Raw genomic sequence first — 23,326 nt, 5'->3', positions numbered from 1 at the left:
GGGCCATGAAACAATTCCTTAGGGAGTGGAATTTATCCCCCTGACACAGGCAATGGAAAGAGTTTTTTAAGGTGATCAAACCAGCAGAATCGAAATGGCTATTCTCTATCTCAAGGAAGCGAATTAGGAGGCTGATAGGTATTCTGACGGGCCACTCCCCACTGAGAAGAAACCTAATGGGTATTCTACCAGATCCCTTTTGTCGCTTCTGCGAAATAAAAGAAGAAACGGCAAAGCACAACCTCGCAGAATGTGATAGGTATGCTAGGTCTAGATTTGAAATCTTTGAAGGAGAGGACATCACCAAATCACTCCCCGAGATAAAATGGTCCAAAATCTTGGGGTTTGTGAACAAGTACAAGAGGTTTATGCAGGATACGTGAGCCGACCAAGTCCCGGACCTTTTAGGGACGGGGTACGAGTCTACCCAGGCATTTAACCCCTCCGGTCTTGCTCGCCCACCCTGCATAATATATATAAATACATAGTAACGACGATGATAAAACAATTCAAGCATGTGTGTAATATTTGTTTTTTTACAATTAAGATTTTCTTACAATCTGGCTTTTATGCTCCACCTCTTATTACAATTTTTATACAAAAATGTTGTAAAACTCCTATTATTCTAGGCGAAAACACTAATAATAAAAGTCGATTGTGTCTCAGATTCCGATGTTCTTCTAGGTATGCTGTATTACTGATTATTTTTTTATTTTATAAAATCATATAAACGGGTATTTCACATAAGACAATCATATCTATAAACTATTACACAATCTAGGCCCTTCACTATCAGATGTAGTAATGACACAATTACTCAAAACTATTATTACACAACCATCTTTCACATTAACTCCATTACAGTTCGTTGTCCGATTGACCAATTAACATTTTACAATTAGTTAATATGTGTAAAAGGTATTGGTTGAATTAAAAATGGCAAAAAGGAGGGAAAATTTGAGAGGTGAGGTTGAGACGGAAAGTTAGTGTCCGAGCGGATCGAAGTCACGACAGCTCAAGTGGTAGAGCAGCGGCGTACCTAGCAGAAGGTCGTGGGTTCGAATCCCGCTCGTGACACTGACTTTTTTATCTGAACTAATACCTGTTATAAATATTTCACTTTAACCTTTCTTACCAAATACATTGATGACATTCTAACAGCAGAACTTCAGATCAAATATGAACAACATAAATACATTTAGCTACTTTCATCCTCGCTGACAATTCGCAGATGATGTCGAAACAGAATACAAAATACCGTTCCTCGACCCACTCGTAATAAGAAAATCCAATGGCACTCTAATTACAGATTGGAGGGAAAAACCAATGAACACGGATTGCTACATCAGTTATACACCATACGACCCTACACTCACAATATTAAACACGGCCAAATGATTATTACACAAAATCATATCTCTAAGTCAATAATCCTTTCACTTAAAAAATAATCAAAGATACAAACAAATTTTACAACAACAACCGCCCTAAAAACATACCCAACAGAATCCTAAACAATTGTAACCCTGCACTACACAAAACAGCATCCTCTGCAGTACACAACACATCATTAACCCAATGACAAAAAGAGAAACCTGTATACATGTCCATCACATCCATCCATCCATTCGTCCTGCCACTTAGGAAAGCAAATGCACCGGATAGGAATACAGACAGAAGAAACACTGTGCAGATACTGCTAGGAAGAAGAGGAGACCGCAGAACACATTTTATGTTTTTGTCAATGTCTATGTAGGTGCAGGTTCTTGCAACTAGGGCAAGGAAAACCACAAGCAAGATCCTACACTGGCTAAGCTGTGTAGGCTGGTTAATAACCTGAAGGTGGCCAGTGAGTTATAAATAAAAGTTGAGCACTATAGAGCTATTAAGGTCGAGGTGTAGTAGGCCTTGTGGCCGCCTCTTTTATCCCTATCCTTATCCTAACCATTCGTTCACACATTGTCACAAACTTAAGTAAACCTTTCTTCTAAGAACATTAAAACAGCTTTTAAGCAGAACAGAACACGCACTGTTTTTCAAAGTCAAAGACACAACACTACCAGCCTACAAATCCGAAGTAATGTATAGAACTAATTATATGAACTGTCCGGCTATATACATTGAAATTACTTCGGATGTCTGTAAAACACCAAAAACCAATCCCTCAGCATTGGCACACCATTTTGAAAAAAAAAACACAACTTTGATTTCGACAAAATACAAATAAAACGGTGTAAGAAACAAATACAACCGCAACATTCTAGGAATGGTTTATTAACAGAGAAACACTCAGCATTAATTAGAGAACAGATAATGCAAACTCAGCGGTACTTACGCCAAAATCATAAAGCACATAAGCTATTAAAATTTATGTGTGGTGTTTAGTGCACTCTCAACACGACACTCAATAGTGACACATCCCCACAGAAAACAAACAATTTGAGTCTAAATTTTCTATCATTGTATAAAATGATTTTTTCACGTCTTACATGAATTTGTATAATTGAAACAATGTTTGTAAATCCAGGCTCTGAAGATGACCTCAATAAAGATCGAAACATTTTATCAGGTCCGCTTGAGCAAATAAATTCTTTTCAATTTATTAAGGTTTTGGTTGAGATGAAAAAGGTGGGGTTGAGATGGGAAGTTAGTGTCCAAGTGGATCGAAGTCACGATAGCTCAAGTGGTAGAGCAGCGGCGTATTTAGCCGAAGGTCGTTGGTTCGCTATTTTATATCAACTAAAATCTTAATACATTGCAAAGATCGAAACGTTGACACGATAAAGAAAATGTTTTTCTAAACCTACGTCACACCAGACCGCATCTCACGATCGATAAATAATTATTAAACTTAATTTTTATATTTCCATTTCTTTGTTAACGTCCTTAACTGTTAATTTTCTTTCCAATGCTGAATACCTCCGAAACGCAAATCAATCCAGCAATCCCCATTCTCAATTTCCTTTGAGTTAAAGAAAAGCCTATGATCAAAGAAATTTTACCAGATTAACCTCGTCTCCTACTCTGTCACAATTTTATAAAAACAGCAGAATACAAATTCACCTTTCATAACAATTTCACACAAAACCAACATGGCAACATAATAATAGCTCAACACTTTATGTGAGTATGAAATACTTGGTTCAAAATTTATATTGACACCTTAAGGTTGGATTTATACAAGCACGTGAATATGAAGGGAATCTCGTTCGGAATTTATACGAAGGGATCGTAAAGAGAATGAGCCGAGCCCGTAACGAGTCGTTGGAAATTTTGCTTTCTTGCTTTTCAATGGAGGTGTTTGTACAAAGACGAGGCCCGTGCGATTCCCGGCAGATTCCCACACAGTTGTCGTCGCCAACGAGTTTGCTGAGGTTGTCGTTCAGTACCCGTCAGTGTTCTGTTGAAAGAATTCGTTCGTTTTTTCAGGTAATCAATGCAAAAAAAAAATGGACGAACATTAGAGATCATTTTCGAAGATATATCCAAAAGCGTAAAACAAAAAGCGGACAGGCTGCTGAAAACAACACCAAAAAATACAAATATGAAGATCAACTGAAGTTTCTCTTGCCCTATTCAAATAACAGAGACACACTAACAAATGTCCCAGTGCAAGAAACATCAGCAATAACTGAACAAATAGAGGCAATGGAAGAAACACTCTCAGAAGAGTCTAATGATGCTGAAACCAACCAGCCCCAAACCCCATCATCTGCCGTTGGGAGGATATTCCGAGGTCGCACCAAAGTGGGAAGATCTCGTTTCAAACGTCTCGTCTCAGTACTCCCAAAACTGTTTCAATACAAATTCAACATCAACAAACGTAGCAAGTATGAATAACAACAGCCCAGATAGAGATTCACTTTGGTCTTCTTTCACAGTGATCAACCTTTTATCGTACAACCCGCAGCTGCAGATAACTCTCTTCGTGAATATTTCAACAAGTATCCCTAGTTACATTAATTTTAATTAAGTGTTGTAGAAATCATACTATTACCAGATCGGATAATGTGAAATAAAATATTCAAAAATGTTTTGATATTAGACTTTTATTTCTACCTGAGACACACAGCTAAACGTTCCCTTGCAGTTATAGGCTCCTTCCAGTATGTGTTTTGTTTTTCGATGAGCGGTCTGATTTTTTTGAGAAGCAATTCAAATGTTGAGCTGCTCATCCTAAAATATTCAAAAAACTTGCGATCGTGTGGAATTAATTGTTTGAAGATTTTAAATTGGTCGTGCGTTCTGCGGAGTTTCCATGCTGTGTGGACACTCGATATTTTCTTCGTTTTCTTCGTAGGAGTCCATTTCTCCTCCTCCAACAAAACTGCTAGTAGCCAAATTTTCAATCGAAAAATGGAACTGCGACATGCTTGCAACAATGCAACTTGATCACAACTGAACAAAGTGAGGCAATTCACGTCACAGTCACTTTACGTACATGTATAAATACAAGCCTCCAAAACACAGACTCGGCTCGTTCTCTTCACGTTCCCTTCACGTGTCTGTATAAATCAATCTTAAAGTGTATTTTTTCCATTAAACGTTTTTATAATTCACCCAAGCCCAGAAGATGACCCGAATAAAGGTCGTAACGTCGGCATAAAAATGAAAAAGTGTTTATCTAAACATGTCGACCACTCTTTACGACTCCAACACATTACTGATTATTGTTTTGTATAAACTCAAATCTATGCATGTATGTTCATACATACATGCAGATAAAAGTTGAGCTTATCACTTCTCGCAGTCCATTGGCGTTTTCTTTTATACTTTTTAATAAATAGGCTTTGAGAATCAAGCACTGAATTTCTTGTCAGTCGGGAGTCACTTGGCCTTATCAGTCCATCCATCTTTGGGCTCAGGAGGCTACCAACTGCTAGGCCATTTTAGTCCCAACCCAATCAGTTCCTATAACCAAACCAACTCTCTCACTCACCCTTATATACAGGCTTTCTTATTTACATCTAATCTATCTACCTCTATAACTCGGAACAGGAGACCCAATTACTGTACCAAATACTGCTGTACTCAAGTACAATTTTCAAATCGGTTGGCGTTTTTTACACGCTCTAGAACTTGCACTATTCAACATGCTGGACACGTACGCTAGCTTTGGCACAAAAGTAAGTGTCTGTGTGTCATCCTCGCATGGCTTATCCTTAACCGGGTGAGGATGACCTCACCTATCGACTTTTGACAGGTGACAGCTTCTTTGCCGACCCGTCTTACTGCACTGTCACTGTCTATTAATTTTGATTTTTAATACTTTTTAGATGGTCGGATCGAAGTGGTCAGGTTCGGGGGTTGAGACATCCCGGCCTTAGCAGCCTCGTCCGCCTTCTTGTTACCCTCCTTCTGACCTGGGTACGCGGTTAACAACCACCATTTTTCCGAGACGTTCCAGTTCATGTTACCTCTAACAAGAGCTCTACGAGAAGGTGCTGTATTGAGTCAATTATTATTCACTACGTGTCTTATTCCTTTCACTGTTCTATCTTATTATTTTTTAATAGGTTCCTGTTTTATATGGAATATATAATATGCATATAGAAAAATATCATTTTCTCAAGGTTTTGTTTTCATTGACTGCCGACGGTGGAAGGTGGCTTTTATTTTGTCGAAACAAACACTGTTTGTTGAACATCTTGATCCCCTTCTTAGACAAATACTTGTCACATCCGATTCCCATCAATTTAACATCAGGGACGATCCCCAGTTGGCTGTGTCGAATAAATCTTCCTGGCCTTTTCTAAATTTATGAGCCTGTCTCAACAGTTCTTCCACTTTTTTTGTACGAAAAGAGAGGTAAGCTTTAACTCTTGCCAAGCCGTTTGATGTCCCAATCCAAGCGATGTAATGGACTGAGAACATGGTTAGGTTAAAAGTTATCAGTATGTTATTCCACAGTAGTTTATAAGGTAAAGTTTTTATTTCAAAATTAATAAGTTATATTGAGTATAATTTTAATAAATCTATAAGTTTGTTATTTGCTTTTGTATCCTTGCCCAAAAGCTTTTGTCAAATAAGGTTCGTTGTTTCTTAGTATAGTAATAATATTAACAAACAATGTGTGGTTTTTACTGTTTTTAGTTATTTGGGGATCGTGAGATGCGGGCTGGTGTGACGTAGGTTTAGAAAAATATTTTGACAACATTTCGATCTTTATTTTGATCATCTTCAGGGCCTTACATTTTACAAGGATTTACAATTATTGTTTAGATTATGCAAATACACATAGCATATGAAAATGATCTTTTTGCCATATTTCGAACGTCGCGTAATCTATTTGATTCTGATGGCCACGTAGAACATTAGTGAAGATATACTTCAGTTTAATTATTAAATCCATTACAGCTCGTGGTCCGCTTGACCAATTAATATCTTTCAATTAATTAAGGTTTTTATTTGAGATAAAAAAGTCAGTGTCACGAAAGGGATTCGAACCCATGACCTTCGGCTTGTTATGCCGCTGCTCTACCACTTGAGCTATCGTGACCTCGATCTACTTGGACACTAACTTCCCATCTCAATCGCACCTTTGAATTTTCCCACCTTTTTTGCCATTTTTCAAATACTAGTTTTCGTGGTCCGCTTGACAAGGTTCTTAGTTGAGATAAAAAAAGTCAGTGTAAGGAGCGGGATTTAAACCCACGAACTTCGGCTAGATACGCTGCTGCTTTACCACTTGAGCTATCGTGACCTCGATCCACTCGGACACTAACTTTCGATCTCAACCCCATCTTTTGAATTTTCCCTCCTTTTTGCCATTTTTCAAATGTCGTGTATTCTATTTGAATCTGGGCGACAAACGAAATGGCCACGGAAAGTTTTGGTGAAGTATACTTCATTTTGCTTATTACATTTTACTAGGTTTCGTGGTCCGCTTGACCAAATAAATTCTTTTGAATTAATTAAGTTTGGGTTGAGAAAAAAGTCCGCATCACAAACCGGATTCGAACCCACGACCTTCGGCTAAATACGCCGTTTCTCTATCACCTGAGCTAACCTGACTTCGATCCACTCGGACACCAACCCCTTGAAAAATGGCAAAATGGAGGGAAAATTCGAAAGGTAGGTTGAGATGGAGAGTTTGTGTCCGCGTGGATTGAAGTCACGATAGCTCAAAGAGTAGCGGCGTATCAAGGCGAAGGTCGATGGTTCGAATCCCGCTTGTGACACTGACTTTTTATCTCAACCAAAACCTTAATTAATTGAAATGGCACACAATATTGACACATCTACACAGAAAACAACCACTTTGAGAGAGCACAAATACTTTGATTGAGTCTAAAATTTCTAGCATTGTATAAATGAATTTGTTAAATTTGAACAATGTTTATTAATCCCACGCCCTGAAGATGATCTCAATAAAGATCGAAACGTTGGCACGATAAAGAAAATGTTTTTTAAAACCTACGTTACACCAGACTGCACCTCACGATCTCTAAATAATTTCCAATTAACAACACTCATAATATCAATTTTGTTGATACAATTTTTTTTGCTTGCTTAAATCAATTAAAAATCGGCGTATCGCCCACATTGAATTCCTTTTCATCAGAAATGACCTGGCACGATTTTGCCTCCTTCAAATAAACGTGTGTCTCGACAATGTTTTTTCTCGACGCTTTTTGATGGGAATTCGCTTTAATATTCTGCCGTCGATATTTTCATGTGTTTTAAATAAAAGAGATCTTTGAACCGTTTTCACTCGTTAACAAGTTAAAAAGGACAAAGATCTTTGGACCAAACCTTATCAAAACGACTGAAGATGAAAAAACAAATACAATCAGAATATTACGTATTTTAATATTTCACGTTATATTTTTTATGAATATGTTATAATTATTTAACGTTTTCTTCAACATGATATTTTTAAATCTAAACTTTATTCTCCTAAATGCGTTTTTGTTACTTGCGCCTAAAAAAGGTTAAATTAATATAAAACACGTCAAGTTGATGCACGTGGAAGAAGTCGGTTAACACCCGATTAACATCGGAAAGTACGAACAAGCTTAAATACCGTTTAATGATGTAAATGGGAAGCACAAGTGGCAGTATAAATTGTGTTAGTAGGGAAGCGGGCTTGGAAATGGCAGTTGATTAAACGTGAAGGATGACGGCTGGTGTCGACTGGTGATGTACCTAAATGAAATTGTTCTGGAAGGCGTATCGGGAGAATTGTAATCCGTGTAGACGGCCCATTAGAGCAGCGGTACTCGCTATTGGTCTCCATTTCTCCAACACTAATGCCTTCTCGTTTCCATCCATCACAGGGCACTGCGGACTCCGGCTTTCTTACTGTGACCACCTTCAAGATTAACAGCGTGCCCAATGTATCCCGATGGACACCGTACGCCGAAACTGACTCTCATTCATCCCCAGTTCAGAATCTCTCGATTTTGAAAACAAATTACCTAAAATCTTGGTGTAATTTTCCACTCTTCTGCTTATTTTCAAACGCATATGTCGTCAAATTTCCATTATTCCAAGCCAAAACAATAAAAAACTTCTGCCTTAGATTTTAATATTGTTCAGTGAATAGTTTCATAGAATAATTTAAAAAAACAAAACAAAAAAAACATGGGGGAGTGGTCCTTCTTGTCATGTAGAAAGTCTTTGACACAGTATGGCATGATGGTATAATTTACAGAATGATTACATACAACTACCCAAAATTATCAAGGTCGTATACAGTTTCCTTCACTTCAGGTCTTTTCGAGTAGCCTTCATAATTCTCTCTCTTCCCGTTTGCCATTATAGCAGGACTGCCTCAGGGTTCGATTCTGGGACCTACACTTTTTTCTATCTTTTTAAATGCTTTGCCTACGCCCAAATGCTGCCGACTAGCTTTGTGCTCTGACAAATCGCGCTTTAACAGTTCATCCTGGAGGATTAGTGCGATGGTAAAAAAACTAAATAAGGAGCTGGAAAGGGTAAGACGGTTCTATACTAGATGTAAGCTGAAAATTAACTCTTCCAAAACTAGTTGTATGCTACTAAGCATAGGCCCCTGCTCTCCCACAATATATTCGAGGGGAAGTCGTTTACGTGATTAAGAACTGTGAGGTATCTAGAGATCACTCTTGATACCAAATTGAATTTTGGTGCTCACACAAGTAATCTGGTAGGCAAGCGGCTATACGAACACTTTTCCCATTGCTCAGAATGGAGGCTGGCATGAGCCCTCACAATAAACTACTAATTTATAAAGTATTTACTAAACTCATGTAGATATATGCATGCCAAGCATAGAGTTTTACCTGTAAAACAAATCTTAATAAATTGCAGGTGATTCAAAATAAATTGCTGCCTCTAGCCACTGCCCCTCCCAGATATTACAGATTGACAGACCTACACGAGCGAACTAACATGAAATGGTTAGAGGAGGAAATATACGATGAGGTCTCCAAATTCATTAGGCGTATGAGTGTTTCCTCAAATCCCATTTGAAGATCCAGAGCTGCATATCCAACAAATGTAAATTGGAAATACAAGAGGATCAAACAGAATGTACCTGACTTATAAACTTCTCATAGTTATCAAATTCAGAGTTATAAGAATATTTATATACTTATTTATGTATTTAATTATTTAGTTACTTCTCATCTACACTGTTTATATGCATTTATTTAATTCTCTATATAGACTTCATCCCTCTACTTGTGGATGTTTTGAACACAAATTTTTTTCCACAAACTATTAAAGAATTTCACTTACCTATTTGTATATAAAAATGATTAGTGTAAATAGTAGGAAGCCATGGTGAAACGTCACTTTCCCTATATTCTAAAATTATTGTGTATATTGTAGTGCACATGTACAAATGAAAATTTGTTATATTGTAATATTGTCCAAAGTGCTGTATGAACACTATTTTTATTAAATTCACTAGTTTTCTTAGTCCGCTTGACCAATTAATACATTTCAATTAATTAAGGTTTTTAGTTGAGATAAAAAAGTCAGTGTCAGGAGCGGGATTCGAACCCACGACCTTCGGCTAGATACGCCTCTACTCTACCACTTGAGCTATGGTGACTTTGATCCACTCGGACACTAACTTCCCATCTCAACCACACCTTTTGAATTTTCCCTCCATTTTGCCATTTTGCAAATGTCGTGTAATCTATTTGATTCTCGGCGACAAATGAAATGGCCACGGGGAACTCTTGTGAAGTTATACTTCATTTCAACTGATTAAATTCACTAGTAAAGCTCTCCGTGGACATTTAATTTGTCTCCGAGTATCAAAATAATTACAGGACATTTGCAAAATGGCAAAAAGGATGGAAAATTCAAAAGGTGGGGTTGAGATGGGAAGCTAGTGTCCGAGTGGATCGAGGTCACGATAGTTCAAGTGGTAGAGCACGGGCGTATCTAGCCGAATGTCGCGGCCCGTGGGTTCGAATCCCGCTCGTGACACTGACTTTTTTATCTCAACTAAAAACCTTAATTAATTGGAATAAATGAATTGGTCAAGCGGACCACGAAAACTAGTGAATTTAATAAGTTCAAATAAAGTATGCCTTCACTAAAGCTCTCCGTGGCCATTTCATTTGTCGTCGAGAATCCAATCCGATTACACGACATTTGAAAAATGGCAAAAAGTATGGAAAATTTAAAAGGTGGGGTTGAGATGGGAAGTTAGTGACCGAGTGGATCGAAGTTCACGATAGCTCAAGTGGTAGAGTAGCGGCGTATAAAGCCGAAGATCGTGGGTTCGAATCCCGCTCGTGACACTGACTTTTTATCTCATATAAAAACCTTAATTAATTGAAACTATTTTTATTTACTAATCCTTTTATTTTTCCTTAGTATTCTTACACTTATAATTTTTTTAATAAGAAAACAGTCTAAGGACTGATGACAATATATAATCAAGCCAAGACGTTACTAATGCAGTTGAATGATAATCAGTCAATTAGAGTACGATTAAATAACGATTATTGTCGCTAATTGTATTAACTGTTCTAATGTGGCTTTGCAAATTGGACGTTAAGAGACGTGTAGAAATCAAATTAACTGAAGACGGCAATCAGACTTGCTTTTAACGTGACTCCAACTTGACAATATTCAACATGCTTCCGGTTTAGAAAGTGGTTTTTCGTGTCGGTCCGTCGTTAAGAAACTACAGATGTTACAGAAGAAAATCTTCTGTTTTTTCTGGCTCCGTTCGATTCACGGCGAAAAATAACCATTCTTTATGAAATTCTGCCAGTATAGAATTGTTTGCAACGCTTTTATAAACTCACCTACTTGCCAGACTAAGCATTATCTTAAAATGATACATCTTCAATGAACCTAATTTGGCACAATTTTAATATTAGTTTGGTGCTCTTTTGGAAAACAGAGAGATAAATTGACTGAGGTAAATATACAGATCTAACTTTCTAGAAATTTGAAATGCCGCAAAAAGTTCAGGATTGGCATGCGAGTGAACTTCCCTTGCTCAATTTTTCGGCTTCTTATTTGCTCTTCTCCGCTGTATATCTTGCAACCCAAACAAAGGTGATTTTGTCCCAATTTCCCAATGTCGGAGCGGGCCGTAATGCAATTTCCGAACTTCACTGGTGTGTTTTTTTTTTTAAATGTCCAGCCATTTGGGAATTTGATTCAATCTGAAAGAGTGAGTGGCAGAGAAAGTGGCATTTTGCTAAGGTGTATATAATTTGATTTTAACAGATACCAGCTTCTGAAATGCTCGGTTTCATCTGTATTATCTGAGAACTCTATGGCATATTTGAATTTGAAATTGTTGATTAAATCTGAGGTTTGGGATCCTGTCATCGACATGCCTACGCCTTCTAAGTAGTAGTCTGTGAATTTTAGCTTTAGTTTCTTCCTGGATGAAACCAGTCGCTTCCGTCCTACCATATATTCTCACTGAACCGAACATTTAATCTTAAACCATTATCCGATGGATCTATCAATTTATAAATTAATTCAGGGCGGATAGGTGTCGGACTGGCCTCCGTTTTTTCCCGGCTTATATCCTAGTACCCAAAGAAAGGTTATTTTTGATGCAATCCCATGAAAACTCAAGAGTAACGTACTACATATGAGATTTAGGATTTATTATAAAATAGAATTTAAATTCAGACAATAAAATTTGACAGGATATCTAGAAGAATAACTTTTTGCAATTATGGATGAAAGCACCAGAAGAAAAGAGCGGAATGATCGTTAAACTTGTCAATAATGACAACTTTTGGTTCCCATTAATTTTTTGTAACCTAGTGTAACATATGAACTTGTACTAAAAAATTATACATAACATTTAATATTTTTTAAAGCATAAAAAGACAACTGAAGATGTGCAAATTAGAATCGGCAAAGTTTATATATCAGATTTATAAATCAAATAATTCGAAAAATCAAACTTCTAGTACAAACCTGAAATAACTGTATGTTTGAAAAGGTGGTGGGCATCATTTGTGTTCATTAAAGAAAATACTGAAGAAATAATAATATAATAATTGATCACAAACAGGAATATCACTATGTTAGGCCATGATTTATCCCTCAAGTTGCATTCGTTCTGAGCACCTCACAAAACGAAATGTGTACGTAGCAATTAATTAAGTTTTTTAGTTGCGAAAAAAAAGTCAATGGCACGAGCGGGATTCGAACCCACGATCTTCGGCTAGATACGCCGCTGCTCTACCACTTGAGCTATCGTGACTATGATCTATTCGGACACGAACTTCCCATCTCAACCCCACCTTTTGAATTTTTGAGCGGTTGAGAGGGGAAGTTGGTGTCCGAGTGGATCGAGGTCACGATAGCTCAAGTGGAGCAGCGGCGTATTTAGCCGATGATCGTGGGTTCGAATCCCGCTCGTGCCATCGAATTTTTTATCTCAACTAAAAACCTTAATTAATTGTGACATATTAATGGGTCAAGGGGACCACGAAATTTGTGAATTTGTACTTAGCATTTTCTTCGTTAGACGTTTTTTCATATTCTGCGTTGCACTACAGCCATAATAACTTTCTCTCGTTCATAAGGACTGAATAATTGTTAAATATGTAGATTGGCCAGCGAAGTTTTATTACTATTCCATCAGTTATCTAGCCATAGACACAAAACAACAATAGACTTGCCAAGATTGCAATTTATTAATTATTCAGAAATCGTGAGATGCGGTCTGGTGTGATATAGGTTTCAGAAAAACATTTTCTTTATCGTGCCAACGTTTCGATCTTTATTAATATCACCTTCAGGCCTACATCACACCAGACCGCATCTCACGATTTCTGAATAATTATCGATTAACGGTCACTAACCACCACACATTTATTTTGCAATTTTAAATAAATAATGTTAACCCCAATTGGTACTTCAAGAAACAAACAAAACATGCTGAACATTTTCAGTGGAGATTTAACAAATACATTTAGGATGTGGAAAAGTGAAAAATATATTTTGCATTGTATAAATTCACTTTTCCACATCCTAAATGTATTTGTTAAATGTAAACAATGTTTGTAAATTCCAGGCCTTGAAGATGATCTCAATAAAGTTCGAAACGTTGGCACGATAAAGAAAATGTTTTTCTGAAACCTACATCACAACAGACCACATTTCTGAATAATTATCGATTAACGGTCACTAATTACCACACATTGCAATTTATTTATGTCTTCCACAAAGCAAAACAAATATTAGTTTTTTTTGGTGCATGAAATTACAAATCATTAAAATAAATATTACCTACAGATCTACAGATTGCCAATCAAATTTAAGTTAAATTTGGTATCATGACAGTTGGATTCTTTATGCCCTTCGATTTTATAGATAATTCTAAACAATCGATATTATATAAACAACACATTTTTATACAAACCAACTAAATATGCTAAAATAAATAATATATTACTTATCTGAATGTAGCAGTTAGAGCCATTTGATAGATGCAAAAATAATTTTAATTGAGAAATAAAAAATGTAAATATGTACTATATAACGAATGAATGAAAATATGAAGGTAATAATTAGTTCTGTCGATAAAATCCGACAAGTTATGTAAATGAATGCCCTTATCTTCCATTGTGGATATTAAATTAGTCCTATGTTTAATGCTGAAACGCAGTCTATCCAGCATCCAAGTTACCAAAATGCCGTCTGATTTCAAACAATTTAACTTGCATTTTAGTCCAGGTGGTCTAAATACTGATTTTGTCCTAAAAAAATCTGCACACGATTTGCGCGAGTTTTGTTGTAAATAGGTGTTTTGGTCATTTTTGATACCCTCATATAGACTAATTATATTCTCTCTGCGTAAGACTTCTAAACGCTGGTTTTGTTAAAATTTACGTTACACTTGATTGGTTTTTAAGTTTTTATTCTCAGTACTTATTAAAATTTAGAACACTACTCTAAGCAAAACGACAGATCTAATTTTGCATGTTTGTTTCAGTATTTTTTGTATACAATATTTTTGTAGAACATCTATTTTTGTTTAGTCTCACGATATCAATAATTATTCCTTCCGTTCCAAATCAATATGTTTTGAAGTATTGTGTATAGAAATCATGCCGAAGAAAAGGTGATGTACAAAGGTTTTAGTTAAATATAAACTATAAACTACAATCGGTGATTTTTAGTTGATTTTAAAAGCCAGCATTTTTGATATTTCTAATATTTATTTTTGTTCAATTAAAATACCAACAGAAGAAATGAATTGTTAGAAGATTATTTAATTAAAATTGAAAAAAAGCCCTTTGTTTATATTTTGAAGTATTGGAGTCAAAAATAAACGGGCCAATACGGCGCATCGGTGAATTAAACCTGCACGACTGATTTGTCTTGCGGGTTTTAATCTATTCGAGCGCTTTGCTAGAGAATAAATAATAAAAAAAGAAAACAGAAAAAAAAGAAAGCCTTATTTTGGATTTTATTCCGAGGAGAGCTAAACAGAATTTGCGCTCTTAGGATTTCTTTTCTTCACGGAAAATCATTAAATCATGGACTTTGGAAAAATACACCGAATAACCCACATGAGAGTAAACATGGGCTGTGTCAATGGGGTGGGTTGCCTTAGGAAATCCCTTGATTTTGCAAATACACTTGTTTTTCAAAAAAAATTAGTCACTTGTTGATTTTGATATTCGTTTTTTAAAATTGATTTTTAATTATTAAAATTTAAATGACTAATTGAAATTATAATATGCACTTGCGCAATGAGGAATATACAGATAATTGCACGGTTAAAGTCCCGGAAATAGGAATTCCATTTACGTAAAACATTTATATACTTTTACCTTTAAAAAATAATGAAATTTATCAATTCAAGTGTAGATAGTAAATACTATTAATGAAAAAATTACTTACATACTAGAAATACTTATCCAGGAAAAGTATACAAACCCAGCAAAGTGATTCATCAGTTCAATACTCATTTTTTTATTACCTTTGAGGTCATTATACTCTACTCAATTTTTTGGGAGAACGTTTACTTTAGTTATTTAGAAATTTGTTAGTTAACGTTAGGCTTTAGGAAGTGTTAGGTTAGGTAAAATGGAGTGTTTAAATAAACGGAAATCGGTCAGGTAGTAGTGTTAGGACGAGTTTGGTCAGGTAGGATTAGGTGTAGTGTTAGGAATAGATTAGATTAGGTAGAATTAGGGTTATAGAGGGATTATGTTAGGTAACGTAATGGATGGTGTTAGGAACGGATTAAGTCAGATAGGGTTAGAGGTTATGTTAGGGAAAGGTTAGGTTAAACACGGTTAGGAATGCGTTAGAATAGGCATATTTAGGTTAGGTTAAATAAGGTAAGAGTTAGTTCTTTTTCTTTTTTGTTTGTCAAAATCGTGGAAAGACAAACCAAAACAAAAAAGAAATATTTGACTATAATTCACATCTTAAAAACGCCTGAAACAATAAGGGATAGTGTTGGGTACGGGTTGGGTCAGGTTAGGGTTAGGGATTGGAATGTCGCAAATATATCATTGAAGTAAAATCTTTGTAATAGTTGGTAAATTAAATTTTTTAAGGATTTTTTTTCGTTAGTGATTTTTAGTTCGGATCAAAGTAGCCCATCGCGGGTGGTTAGACATTAAGCCCTCCTGTATGATTTGAATTACTTTAGTTTACTTTAATTTAAACAAAAGGTATATATTTAGAAGTTCTTGAGTCTTTGTTTTGTTACCTCTGAGGTCATCACTCTATTCAATTTCCATCTATAATCTTTCTCCATTCTTATGCTGTCATTTCACACAGAAATCTTCAAAACTGCATTTCTTTGCTGAAAGAGTGGTATAAAATGAGAAAATGTTTCATCTTTACGTTTCGACGAATCGAACTCCTTCATCTTTGCATGAAAAACTCCGGAATTCGGATATGTGTGTCCGAGAGCTTTGGCAGCGTAGGTGGGCCAGGCCATCCGAGAAGCTTTCTACAAGTTATTACGTGTTTGATTTTGACAGGTTAATGAATCCCCTTGCACTCTTCGATCAATCCAAATTGAAGGGGTGTAATGAACAATACGTGCAAAAAAAGGATATAAAAAAAGACATACGAGTATACAAATATATTTTGACAATTCAAAGGAACACAAATTAAAAAGGAAGGAAAAAAGATAAGGCAACACTTGGAAGTCTCGAAAATTAACATAAATATTGTTTGAGAATTCACTAATTTCGTGGTCCGCTTGACCAATTAAACATTACAATTAATTAAGGTTTTTAGTTGAGATGAAAAAAAGTCAATGGCACGAGNAGTCCCGGCTTCAACATCGGGTGGCGTTGGAAGTAAAGGATGACTCGCTCACGCAGTCCAGACTGCAATGTTGGGCGGTATTGGTAGAAAGAAAGAAGAAAGATAAGAAAAAAATGCCTCGTTGTTGTCACCTCTCGGCAGGCCAGCGCTAAACTAAAACTTCTCCTCCGATCATCCTTATCGGAAGGTGGGGTTTATCTCTGATTGCGCCATAAGGTTCAGAGTACAATTGCACGATGGCTCCCCCGAGAGACTTAACCGAAAAGAAAGGATCGTGTTAACCCTAATGAACCCCTTGCCTGCCCCAGTGTCCCGTTGCTAAATGTGTCAAATCTGATCTAAGAGGGTAATTCATGCCTTGGCTCCTTATAGGGAAAGAGTAAGCATGAGCCCTGACACAAAGATTGTACTTAGGCGACCGAGTCGAACGTTGTATCCCCTGTTCCATTTCTTAAAATAAACAGCGGTTTTTTTTCTCACTTATGATTGTTGTTCTGTGTATATATGTGTCATACCAGTTTATTTATTTGTAAATAATTCGTATATGTATATAAATTTTATGACGCATTATTTTTTTGTAGTAAACTTGTAAGTAATTAAATTATTGTGCGAGTGGGATTTAAGTACTGTATATGGCCGATGGCGGAAAAAAGGAATAATGAGTGTAAACAATATGGTATGAATTCAAATTGGAAAAATTTCAACGCATATGCACTTCTCAGTAATGTCCTATTTTTAAACATTTTGTTTTCTACACCCATCCTAAAACACGTTCATATTAAAATTAAACAACATAAAAAGCTTTTGGATAGATAAAAATATACGCGTGTAAAATATATGTATAAAATACATAATTTAAATTGTACACAAAGTAAATATGTTTTTTATTAAAAAGACGATTGTAGTCTCAACTATTACTTATTTCTACGAAATATTTTGAAATTGATTTACCTATGGTATCTTACTTGGGTAAAGAATTCATGTTTTTTTTTCGGTTGAAAAATTGTTGAGTGGTTTATTTTCTTTATAATCCGTATATAGGGGAGATAAATAATAACCAACTTTTATTATAAACTTCTCTTAGATTGAACAAGTTTTTACACTTTCGTTTTTCCGTTTTAAGCATTTTATAATTGAACAAAGTTTTAATTATTTTTCAACTTTCATGACTTAACGCTTTTGACTTCGACATTTCCCAAAGGATACTTTTCGATTAGGCACTTAAAGTTGGTCGTCGTCGGCTTATCTGTAGAAAAAACTGCTTAAACTGTCTTTACGGTTCAAAACGTTCAAAAAACCTCAAATAATGTGTTGTTTTTTTTGGTAACTATATTATTATAGAGACAAGGTGCAAATAAGAAATTAATTTAGTTTTATTGCCAAGGAAAAATTTATGGATACTATAAATTTAATTAAATGGTTTAAAAAGAATAAGAACAAAAGAAGAAAAAGAATGAAAAAGATACATATTGGAACTATGCGACAGTTAAAGTAATCCTTACATAAGCAATCAAGCTAAAAATGTTCTCTTCAATAAGAATCCGTTATTAAAAAAGTTACGTTGAACTTTCAAAATTGCTATGTTTGCATAAACACTGTAGGAGAAATTGATGATAAGCCATTACTAGGGATGTTTAAACAGCGTTTTATTTTGGCGTAAAATAGCAATTTTTCACGTAGACACGGACAATTTCAGAAATGGAGACCCTTTAGACAATAATAACCCAGTCAGCAAATGTTAGGGGAGCTATTCGAGCTCCTATTGCTTCAAGAGAGGAAAGAATTGTTGAAAATATGTATTCACCGAGGTACATTAGATGAACCAGTTTATTCATTCTTACCAGCCAGGGACGTAGTACTGTGATTGTACCAATATGAAAAGCTGTGCATATGATGAAATTTTTTTATCCAAGAACAGTTATTCGTTCATTTGTTTTTAATTCACAGTTAAGGATAATAAAAATCGATAATCTCACGATTAGTACTGACACGATGGCTAAGAATGATTTATGTTCTGAAAATCCGCACTTATGTGGCACCATGGGAGTAAAAAAAGAATCGATATTTAGACCCGACTGCCAGAATGTATAGGACCGTCAGGCAAAGGCAGTTAATTTCATTCAATGGGATTATTCAAATAATAGCTGGAAAATAGGGTGACTGTAAATACTTCAATCTGAGCTGACATGGATGGGGACACATGTGTTTGAAGGGTAATATCGCCTTTTAAATATGTGCAAAGATAACACCAGAATGTTATCATATATCTATTTACAAAATCTAAAAAAAAAATTTAATCATCGTTCCAAATTATCTAGGCGTTTCCAAAAGACCGTGGAGAATAAATTATTATTTTTTCTATCGTTGAAGATGAATATGAGGGATTTTGTTTTGGTTACAAAAAATATCAAATTTTGGAGAGCTGATGACAGAAATTTTATTATGATCTTTTTATGTAACAGTAGCTGTTATGTTTTTTAAGAAAACATCCATTTTAATAAGGTGATCTTTCAGTTTATTTTATTTTTACCACTATGCAGTTCTAGAGATATTTGGCTCACCATTATGCACCAATATAGGTAATTCAGTCTATTTTCTTTAAATACAGGTTTTTCATTACGATATTTTTACGTCTTACGCCAATTTGCCCGCTTTGCTCCGAGGAGAAAGGGCGGAGTTAGATAGATAATAATCAAATGGGCGTCACGTTGTTTAATATGTGAAACGGAATTATACGAACTGTAAAAAAATTAAATAAATAAAAGGGTTTTTTAAAATTAACCAGGAATTAAGGCCTAGGTTTGTGTCTCTCTAAAAACTAACCATGCCACATGTGCCACCCTCCTGTACTTAAAAATTTCGTCCGCGAAATAACCGTATAATTAATATAATTAATAACATCTGCGTAAATAGAATATAATATACTCAAGACTTATGATTTTTCTAAAGTCCTGCTTGCTGAGAGAGATAGAAAGAGAGAGAGAGAGAGAGAGAGAGAGAGAGAGAGAGAGAGAGAGAGAGAGAGGAGTACCATCGCCATCCGTTTTGAGAGATTTATTTTATGAAACACATAGCTTGTCTCATACCAGGTGATTGATTGGTCAGTGTTTGAGATTTTTTCTCAAGCCATTTTTCCAGTTCCAACTTTAGTATATAATTAGTCTAAGTAAGATATTGGTTGAAATAAAAAGACAGTCTCACGAGCAGGAGTTCAAAATCATTGCCAGTTTCTAACATAGAAAGATTTTCTTGATAAGTAATATTTTTCAAATCTTATCCCCAAACTACAATTAATGAAGGTTTTTAGTTGAGATGAAAAAAGGTACCCCCTCACATTGAAAAATGGCGAAAAGGAGGGAAAACTCATAAGTTGGATGTCCGAGTGGATCGAGGTCAAGATAGCTCAAGTGGTAGAGCAGCGGCGTATCTAGCCGAAGATCGTGGGTTCGAATCCCGCTCGTGCCATAACTTTTTTCATCTCAACTAAAAACCATAATTAATTGTAATGTATTAATTGGTCAAGCGGACGACGAAATTAGTGAACTTATCCCCAAAGTTTCTTCTTTCTAAAAAAAGCAAAGGATATCAAGAAGAAACAAGAAATGATAAAATCTACTTTCTAATAAAAGTAGATAAACATTTAAAAAAGTTGAAAGTTTAAAACCATAACGTACAAAAAAAGAAAAAATCAGTTATTTAAAAAAAATATTTAACATGCTGTTATTATTTTTTCTATATTTTTCCATACATAATTATAAATGTGTCATTTGTTTATTAAAAAAAATTACGATAAAATAGATAATAAAAACAGCAAAAGACGATTTTTAAATTATTTTGAAATAATTTTTAAAGCTATTTGTGCCATTTAAGTTGGCATAATGACGAAAGATGTATTACGAGGAAATTTAGCTTTATTTTTGATAAAACTTACTTTATTTTTAGTTCGATTAGGTTTCGTGGTCCGCTTGAACAAATATATTTTTTTCAATTAACTAAGGTTTTTGTTGAGACAAAAAATTCGTGACACTGATGGAGTTAAACAATGCTTGGATTTTTTTAAACAGCGTTGAAAACAGTCTTTTAAAATAAGGTGTTAGGATGTATATGGTTGTATTTGAAATTCTGAATTTGAACTGGGTCTGTAGTACCATGTATAATTTTTCTCAAAAAAAGGTAAAAATTTGAAACTAAACTAAAAAATATTAAACACTTCTTGTTATACCGTTATTGGTTCAAGAGAAATGCAATCCGGCCATCTAAATTTGGCTCCTGGTATGTAACAACTAGTTAATATTGTATGTACAATTAATTAAGGTTTTTAGTTGAGATAAAAAAGCCAGTGTCACGAGCGGGATTCGAACCCACGACCTTCGGCTAAATACGGTGCTACTCTACCACTTGAGCTATCGTGACTTCGATCCGCTCAACTTTAGCGGTTTATCTAAACTAAAACACGACATTTGAAAAATGGCAAAAAAGGAGGGAAAATTCAAAAGGTGGGGTTGAGACGGGAAGTTGGTGGCTTCACGCCGTTTTCACTGAGAAACTTCTTCTTTCGTTCTATTTTATTCTTCTATTCTACGATTCTTTACAGCTTTTTGTTTATACGAATATTTAAAAAATTCAACATATCGAGCCACAGCACTTAAACCGTTTTATTACAGGTGACGGCAATAAATATTTGCCGTGTATCGTTCAAGAAAAATCCCTCTCGATTGAATTTTCACGGCATGAAATATTTCCCGAGGGCTTACGCTCAGGTTTTACCGAAAGGAAAACACGAGATTTTCAAAGCCGGCCCCTGGAGTTAGTTGGTTTTACGGACGGCGACGCGGTGTTAGCTCAATTTCTGACCACCCACATCAAGAAAGTTTAAGCAACTCTCTTCTCTGGCCTACGATTCGGAGGATTTCCCAGAGAAGGCAAAGCACGGATTAGGAAGAGAAAAGGGCGTTTTAACACCAAGGACTCGGTTTATTTAAATATTTCAATTACAAGTTCAAAGATAAAATAACCCAAACACAAATTTGAAAATAAACTTTTTTCCATCCATTAACGGTTTTATATTGTATTATGTTAATGAATCCAAATAAAATTGATCATATATAATAAAAGAATACATTACAGATTGAATTAATGTCGGATTAGGCTTTCATGACTGATGGAAACAAATGTGTATCAATACGGCCCTTGAGGACTTGAAGAGCTATCGAGGCTAATTGGAGTATTCCAGCTTTTCAGCAATTATACAAGTTAAAAGATAAAACAGAAAACGCAAACTCACATTAAGCATAAATGTCAAACCGCCTATGTAATCGCTCCGGCAAATATAAAATTCAAAGAGGGAATAAAAAAAATACACAAAATGAAAAAAAATTGTTTAGGGAGGGTAATTAAAAACTTTCGATAATTTTTTTAAGTGGGTGTTGTTTTATAGTTAGGCTCATAATTAAAGAAAAACGTGTTTAGGCTTTTAACAGAATAATTCTCTTTACTTTCGAAATCCACAAAGCCTTTTTTTCACTCTTTTGTTGATACACCGTCCATACTTTTTTTACCTGATACTTCTTTATTTTTTTTTTACCATACTTGTTAAACTTCGCTGGGTTTTTAATTCCTACTTTCATTTTTGGTAAATGGTTCATGTTCTTATAAGGTCAGTTGAATAATAAATAAAATACATTTAGAAGATTTCTCACTAATAAATATTACATTAATTTGCTGAAAGATTAAGGTTCAAAAGTTTAATAAATTTTCAGGTATATTAATTCGTAAGTACATATTTAGTTCTGTACCCAAAAGTTAAAATTCATAATTCCTCCAGGACTTTAGACTCTTTTTACTGTAATGCCATGTTTAAGCGGTATGAATATATTATTTTTATATATAACACTTTTTTTAGTTGATGGAGTTAAGACTGTGAACGTCCTGCGCCCAGAATGCTCTTGATTAAAACATACAGATAGAAAAAAAAATTGAAAGAATACATACATTAGGAGTGTTGAAAATTCAAAATATTTTTGTTGACTTTTGGTTGTGTCGTAAAATAGTAGAAATCGTTGCTCAGGTGTTTTTCTAGACTATAGGCAAGTCTTTGATCGACTTGGATCCTACTGGATGGATAGCAGTAGGAAAACTCTAGGACTTCCCAAATTTTTAACTATTTCACAGAATAAAATCCTGAGCAAACCACTCTCAATCAAATATTTAAAATGAGAAATAGTATGTAGTAAATAAAAGTTTTATAAATTAACCAGTCCATTCCTAATCAGATGATGAAAGGAGATAGCACTACGAAAACAAACATTAGCTGACAAAATTAACTTTATTTATAAAATCGGGAATAGTCAAATTGATCAGAACGGAATCGATAAATAAATAAAACTAGAGCCCAACACAGAAGGCATTTTTTAAACATTGAGGTTGTTTTAGCCTGCACAATTCAAAAGTGCAAAGAAATGTCTTCCACAAATTTAACTCACACCAGATCAAAACCATTTGAACGAGTACCTAAGATCTGTACTGCGTATGCAACCTCTTTGAATCCGCAATAATTCGATATCGTCTATTTCATAAAAAGCTGTAACCTTATCTCAACCTC

General features: G+C 35.0%; 2 non-coding genes across 2 annotated transcripts; one reads left to right on the top strand and one right to left on the bottom strand.

Moving 5' to 3' along the window:
• Positions 1 to 6,426: 6,426 nt before the first annotated feature.
• Trnav-aac lies at positions 6,427 to 6,499 on the bottom strand. The gene has a single exon. It is a non-coding gene; the product is annotated as a tRNA-Val (tRNA).
• A 4,170-nt stretch (positions 6,500 to 10,669) lies between these two features.
• Trnay-aua lies at positions 10,670 to 10,742 on the top strand. The gene has a single exon. It is a non-coding gene; the product is annotated as a tRNA-Tyr (tRNA).
• Positions 10,743 to 23,326: the final 12,584 nt, after the last annotated feature.

This window comes from Cimex lectularius, unplaced genomic scaffold (assembly GCF_000648675.2).
Source record: "Cimex lectularius strain Harlan isolate CLEC.00 unplaced genomic scaffold, Clec_2.1 scaffold196, whole genome shotgun sequence".
NCBI classification, from domain to species: domain Eukaryota; kingdom Metazoa; phylum Arthropoda; class Insecta; order Hemiptera; family Cimicidae; genus Cimex; species Cimex lectularius.
Note: the sequence above shows the minus strand (reverse complement) of the source record. Positions and strands in the feature narration are given on the sequence as shown.